General features: G+C 35.6%; 1 non-coding gene across 1 annotated transcript; it reads left to right on the forward strand.

Moving 5' to 3' along the window:
- Positions 1 to 983: 983 nt before the first annotated feature.
- Positions 984 to 1,091, forward strand: LOC148580298 (small nucleolar RNA R71). The gene has a single exon (XR_015896342.1). It is a non-coding gene; the product is annotated as a small nucleolar RNA R71 (small nucleolar RNA).
- The last annotated feature ends 5,574 nt before the right edge of the window (positions 1,092 to 6,665 follow it).

Here is a 6,665-nt window from a genome sequence, read left to right on the forward strand (position 1 = left end):
GCAACTTGCTCTTCAGTAATTTCTTCATCCTCTTCAGAGGAAGAGTATTCACCAGAACTCATGAAGGGCAGAAGGAGGTTTAATGGAATCTCTATGGTCTCTAGATGAGCCTCAGATTCCTTTGGTTCCTCAAAGGCAAACTCCTTATTGGTCACTAGACGTCCCAGGAGGTCTTCCTCACTAGGATTCTCGTCCTCCTCTTCCCTTGTAGGTTCGGCCACGATGGTCAAATCAATGGCCTTGCACTCTCTCTTTGGATTTTCTTTTGTATTGCTTGGGAGAGTACTAGGAGGAGTTTCAGTGACCCTTTTACTCAGCTGGCCCACTTGTGCCTCCAAATTTCTAATGGAGGACCTTGTTTCATTCATGAAACTTAAAGTGGCCTTAGATAGATCAGAGACTATATTTGCTAAGCTAGATGGATTCTGCTCAGAATTCTCTGTCTGTTGGTGAGTGGATGATGGAAAAGGTTTGCTATTACTAAACCTGTTTCTTCTACCATTATTAAAGCCTTGTTGAGGCTTTTGTTGATCTTTCCATGAGAAATTTGGATGATTTCTCCATGAGGGATTATAGGTGTTTCCATAGGGTTCACCCATGTAATTCACCTTTGCTATTGCAGGGTTCTTAGGATCATAAGCTTCTTCTTTAGAAGACTGCTCTATAGTACTATTGGATGATTCCTTCAATCCATTCAGACTCTGAGAGATCATATTAACTTGCTGAGTCAATATTTTATTCTGAGCCAGTATGGCATTCAGAGTATCAATTTCAAGAACTCCCTTCCTTTGAGGCATCCCATTACTTATAGGATTCCTCTCAGAAGTGTACATGAACTGGTTATTAGCAACCATGTCAATGAGTTCTTGAGTTTTTGCAGGTGTTTACTTTAGGTGAATGGATCCACCTGCAGAATGGTCCAATGACATTTTAGATAATTCAGACATACCATCATAGAATATATCCAGGATGGTCCATTCTGAAAGCATGTCAGAAGGACACTTTTTGGTCAATTCCTTGTATCTCTCCCAAGCTTTATAGAGGGATTCATCTTCTTTCTGTCTGAAGGTTTAAACATCCACTCTAAGCTTACTAAGCTTTTGAGGAGGAAAGAACTTGGCTAAGAAAGTCGTGACCAGCTTATCCCAAGAGTTCAGGCTATCTTTAGGTTGAGAGTCCAACCATATTCTAGCTCTGTCTCTTATAGCAAATGGGAAAAGCATAAGCCTGTAGACCTCGGGATCAACCCCATTGGTCTTAACAGTATCACAGATCTGCAAGAATTCAGTTAAGAACTGAAAAGGATCTTCTAATGGAAGTCCATAAAACTTGCAGTTCTGTTGCATCAGAGAAACTAATTGAGGTTTCAACTCAAAGTTATTTGCCCCAATGGCAGGTATTAAGATGCTTCTTCCATGTAAATTGGAATTTGGTGCAGTGAAGTCACCAAGCATCTTCCTTGCATTGTTATTATTTTCGGCCATGTCTCCTTCTTTTTCGAAAATTTCTGTCAGATTTTCTCCAGAGAGTTGTGCTTTAGCTTCCCTTAGCTTCCTCTTCAGAGTCCTTTCAGGTTCAGGATTAGCTTCAACAAGAATGTTCTTATCCTTGGTCCTGCTCATATGAAAAAGAAGAGAATAGAAAATAAAATATGGAATCCTCTATGTCACAGTATAGAGATTCCTTTATGTGAGTAGAAGAGAAGAATAAAAGAAGGAGAATCCAAACACAAAGGTGAGGAGTAGGTTCGAATTCTTAGATGAAGATGAGTGTTAGTAAATAAATAAATAAATAAGGAGGTGAGGGAGAAGAATTTTCGAAAATTAGATAAAATAAAATAAAAGTATTTTTATTTTTAAATTAGAATTAAAATTAAAAATTCAAAAATTAAGAAAGGAACAATTAAATCAAATTAAATTAAATTTAAGACAATTAGTTAATTTAAAAAGGAATTTTGAAAAATATGAAGGTGATTTTCAAAAATTAGAAAGAGATTGTTAGTTAGGTAGTTTTGAAAAAGATATGATTGAAATACTAAACTTTTAAAATCAAACAAAAAGTCAAGTAGTTAATTGAAAAAGATTTAAAAATCAAATTTGAAAAGATAAGAAGTTAGAAAAGAAGTTAGAAAAGATTTTGAAATTGATTTTGAAAAAGATGTGATTGAAATCTATTTTGAAAAAGATTTGAAAAAAATTTAAAAAGATTTGATTTTGAAAATTAAAGTTGATTACTTGACTAACAAGAAACAAAAAGATATGATTTTAAAATTTAAAGATTGAACCTTTCTTAATAGGCAAGTAACAAACTTAAAAATTTTGAATCAATCACATTAATTGTTAGCATTAATTTTGAAAATATGAAATAGAAATAAGAAAAAGATTTTGAAAATAAATTTTGAAATTTTCGAAAACATTAAGAAAAAATGAAAAATATTTGATTTTTGAAAAAGATTTGTAAAAGATAGAATTTTTAAATTGAAAATTTGACTTGACTCATAAGAAACAACTAAATTTTAAAAAATTTTGAAAAAGTCAACTCAAATTTTCGAAAATTTATGAGAGAAAAAGGAAAAGATATTTTTTTGATTTTTGCATGTTTAATAAAGAGAGAGAAAAACAATAAAAAAACTCAAAACATGAAAATTATGAATCAAAACACACAATGCATGCAAGAACACTTTGAATGTCAAGATGAACACCAAGAACACTTTGAATGTCAAGATGAACACCAAGAACTTATTTTTGAAAAATTTTCAAGAAAAAGAGAACATGCAAAACACCAAACTTAGAAATTTTTAATTTTTAGACACTATGAATGCAAGAATGCATATGAAAAACAAGAAAAAATGTAAAACATGAAAATGCAAAGATCAAACAAGGAAATTCATCAAGAACAACTTGAAGATCATGAAGAACATATGCATGAGTTTTCGAAAAATGCACAAATTTTAAAAACATGCAATTGACACCAAACTTAAGATTTGACTCAAGACTCAAACAAGAAATATCAAATTATTTTTGATTTTATGATTTTGTTAATTTTTTTGGTTTTTTTCGAAAATTATTTTGGGAAAAACGAAAAAAAAGAAAAATTTTTTTTCGAAAATAAGAAATAAAAAGCTTAAAATTAAAATAAAATTACCTAATCTGAGCAACAAGATGAACCGTCAGTTGTCCAAACTCGAACAATCCCCGGCAACAGCGCCAAAAACTTGGTGCACAGAAATCGTGACGGTTCCATTCCTTGGTAACGGCGCTAAAAACTCAATACGCACGTTCATAATCTTAGTTCTTTGTCACAACTTCGCACAACTAACCAGCAAGTGCAGTAGGTCGTCCAAGTAATAAACCTTACGTGAGTAAGGGTCGATCCCACGGAGATTGTCGGTTTGAAGTAAGCTATGGTCACCTTGTAAATCTCAGTCAGGCAGATTCAATTGATTATAGAGATTTAATAATTAAAAAATAAATAAAATATAAAATAAAGATAGTGATACTTATGTAATTCATTGGTGAGAATTTCAGATAAGCGTATAGAGATGCATTCGTTCCTCCAGAACCTCTGCTTCCTATTGTCTTCATCCAATCAGTCATACTCCTTTCTATGGCAAGCTGTATGTTAGGCATCACCGTTGTCAATGGCTACATCCTGTCCTCTTAGTGAAAATGGTCCAATGCGCTGTCACTGCATGGCTAATCATTTGTCGGTTTTCGATCATACTGGAATAGGATCCATTTATCCTTTTGCGTCTGTCACTACGCCCAGCACTCGCGAGTTTGAAGCTTGTCACAGCCATCCCATCCCGGATCCCACTCGGAATACCATAGACAAGGTTTAGACTTTCCGGATCTCAAGAATGGCGTCCATGGATTCTAACTTATACCATGAAGACTCTGATTAAGGAATCCCAGAGATATTCATTCAATCTAAGGTAGAACGGAAGTAGTTGTCAGGCACGCGTTCATAGGTTGGGAATGATGATGACTGTCACGATCATCACATTCATATTGAAGTGCGAATGAATATCTTAGAATCGGAATAAGCTTGAATTGAATATAAAAACAATAGTACTTTGTATTAATTCATAAGGAATAGCAGAGCTCCACACCTTAATCTATGGTGTGTAGAAACTCTACCGTTAAAAATACATAAGAACAAGGTCCAGGCATGGCCGAGTGGCCAGCCCTCATAAAGGTCTAAGATATCATAAAACTGATCAAAGATGTCTAATACAATAGTAAAAGGTCCTATTTATATCAGACTAGTTACTAGGGTTTACAGAAATGAGTAAATGATGCAGAAATCCACTTCAGGGGCCCACTTGGTGTGTGCTTGGGCTGAGCATTGAGCTTTACACGTGTAGAGGCTTCTCTTGGAGTTGAACGCCACTTTGTAACCTGTTTTTGGCGTTTAACTCCACTTTGCAACCTGTTTCTGGCGTTTAACTCCAGAATGCAGCATGGAACTGGCGTTGAACGCCAGTTTGCGTCATCTAAACTCGGGCAAAGTATGGACTATTATATATTGATGGAAAGCCCTGAATGTCTACTTTCCAACGCAATTGAAAGCGTGCCATTTGGAGTTCTCTAGCTCCATAAAATCCACTTTGAGTGCAGGGAGGTCAGAATCCAGCAGCATCTGCAGTCCTTCTTCAACCTCTGAATCTGATTTTTGCTCAAGTCCCTCAATTTCAGCCAGAAAATACCTAAAATCACAGAAAAATACACAAACTCATAGTAAAGTCCAGAAATGTGATTTTTATTTAAAAACTAATAAAAATATATTAAAAACTAACTAAATCATACTGAAAACTATGTGAAAATAATGCCAAAAAGCGTATAAATTATCCGCTCATCAAAAGCATATGAGGTTCTCTGCATGTATTCAATCTGCTGCTTTAGGCAAGGAATTAAGTTTGGTGTTCACACACCAAATTCAGTTCAGAAATTCACAAGCATACATGCATGCTAAGCAACATTCAAGTGCTTGGGGAACAAGCAACTTCCAATATCTTTGCAGGAATTCAATCAATCTCTTGGAATGACTATACACCATCATCCAAGGAGGCAACCCAACCTTACTCAACCATAGTTATTTTCCTTCATTTTGATTTTTTTTCAGTGTCAGGGTCATGATCATGTGCACCAGTTAAGAGACAGAATTCACAGCAGTGAAACAGAACACTCCGGAAAGAGTGTCAAAGTGGAATGCCAGCCAGGGTATCCCTGCTGGGCGTTCAACGCCCCAAGAGGGGAGCATTGCTGGTGTTGCACACCAGCCAGGGAGCAACCCCTGGGTGTTCGAACGCCAATGCAGAGAAGCAAGGAATCTGGAATTCCTTAGCCTCTCAGGACCAAGAGGTCCCACAGAAGCTCTACTTACCTCACCTTATTCTTCCCCGTTGATCATAATTGCTCGAGGATGAGCAAAACTCTTAAGTTTGGCGTTGCAAAAGCTTTGCTTTGTGACTTCTACCACTCTTATATATAGAAGAAGAGGATGGAGCAAACCAGAAACATGCACATGAACCTGTGCAGCTGCCTCAACAAAGACAAAGGAGTGACATAGAAGAGATCAAGCACTACATGGGATCCTCAAGGAGGATCACTTGCCACCATCATTCAGGTGGATTTGTTCTCTTTTACTCCTTTCCTATTATTTTTTTCTATTTTCTGTTTGTTTATCTGTTCTCTTGTTCTAGTTGCATGATCATTTGCATTGATGTCTCTAAGTTGTAAAATGTTCCATATATCTCTCACGTTGCTTAAATAATTTTTTATTTGAAAAAAATTGAGAGATTCATGAATTTCAAGTTTAAAATAAGATTAGTTTAATTATTTTGATGTGGTGTCATTTGTTTTTGTTTTCTGAATGTATGAAATAAACAGTGCATATTTGAAGTTGTAATTTTAGAATGTTGGCACTTGAAAGAATAAGGAAAAAGGAAAAATATTATTGATAATTTGAAAAATCTAAAAATTGATTCTTGAAGCAAGAAAAAGTAAGAGAGTGCTTGTGAAAAAAGAAAAAAGAAAGAAAAAAAATTAAAATCCATTACTGCCCAAAAAATCAGGAAAAGGATGGCAGATTGAAAAAGCCAGTAACCCTTTAAACCAAAAGGCAAGGATAAAAGGACCCAAGACTTTGAGCATTAATGGATAGGAGGGCCCAAAGGAATAAAATCCTGGCCTAAGCGGCTAAACCAAGTTGTCCCTATCCATGTGCTTGTGGCATGAAGGTGTCAAGTGAAAAGCTTGAGACTGACCGGTGAAAGTCGTGGTCCAAAGCAAAAAGAGTGTGCTTAAGAACTCTGGACACCTCTATCTGGGGACTCTAGCAAAGCTGAGTCACAATCTGAAAAGGTTCACCCAAGTAAAGTGTCTGTGGCATGAATGTATCCGGTGGTAATACTGGAAAACAGAGTGCTTAGGGTCACGGCCAAGACTCAAAAAGCTGTGTTCAAGAATCAAAATAAGCTTAACTAAGAGAGTACTTAATATCATCTGGACTCTAAGTTTCTAAAGATGCCAACATCTCTGAGTTTCAATGGATAGTGAGATGCCAAAACTATTCAGAAGGAAAAAGCTACTAAGTCCCACTCATCTGATTTTTACTAAGCTTCATTTGAAACTTAGAAATTTATTGTATCTTAATTTTCTTTT

The sequence above is a fragment of the Arachis ipaensis genome, chromosome B10, assembly GCF_059453495.1.
Source record: "Arachis ipaensis isolate K30076 ecotype BB chromosome B10, ASM5945349v1, whole genome shotgun sequence".
Taxonomy (NCBI): Eukaryota; Viridiplantae; Streptophyta; class Magnoliopsida; order Fabales; family Fabaceae; genus Arachis; species Arachis ipaensis.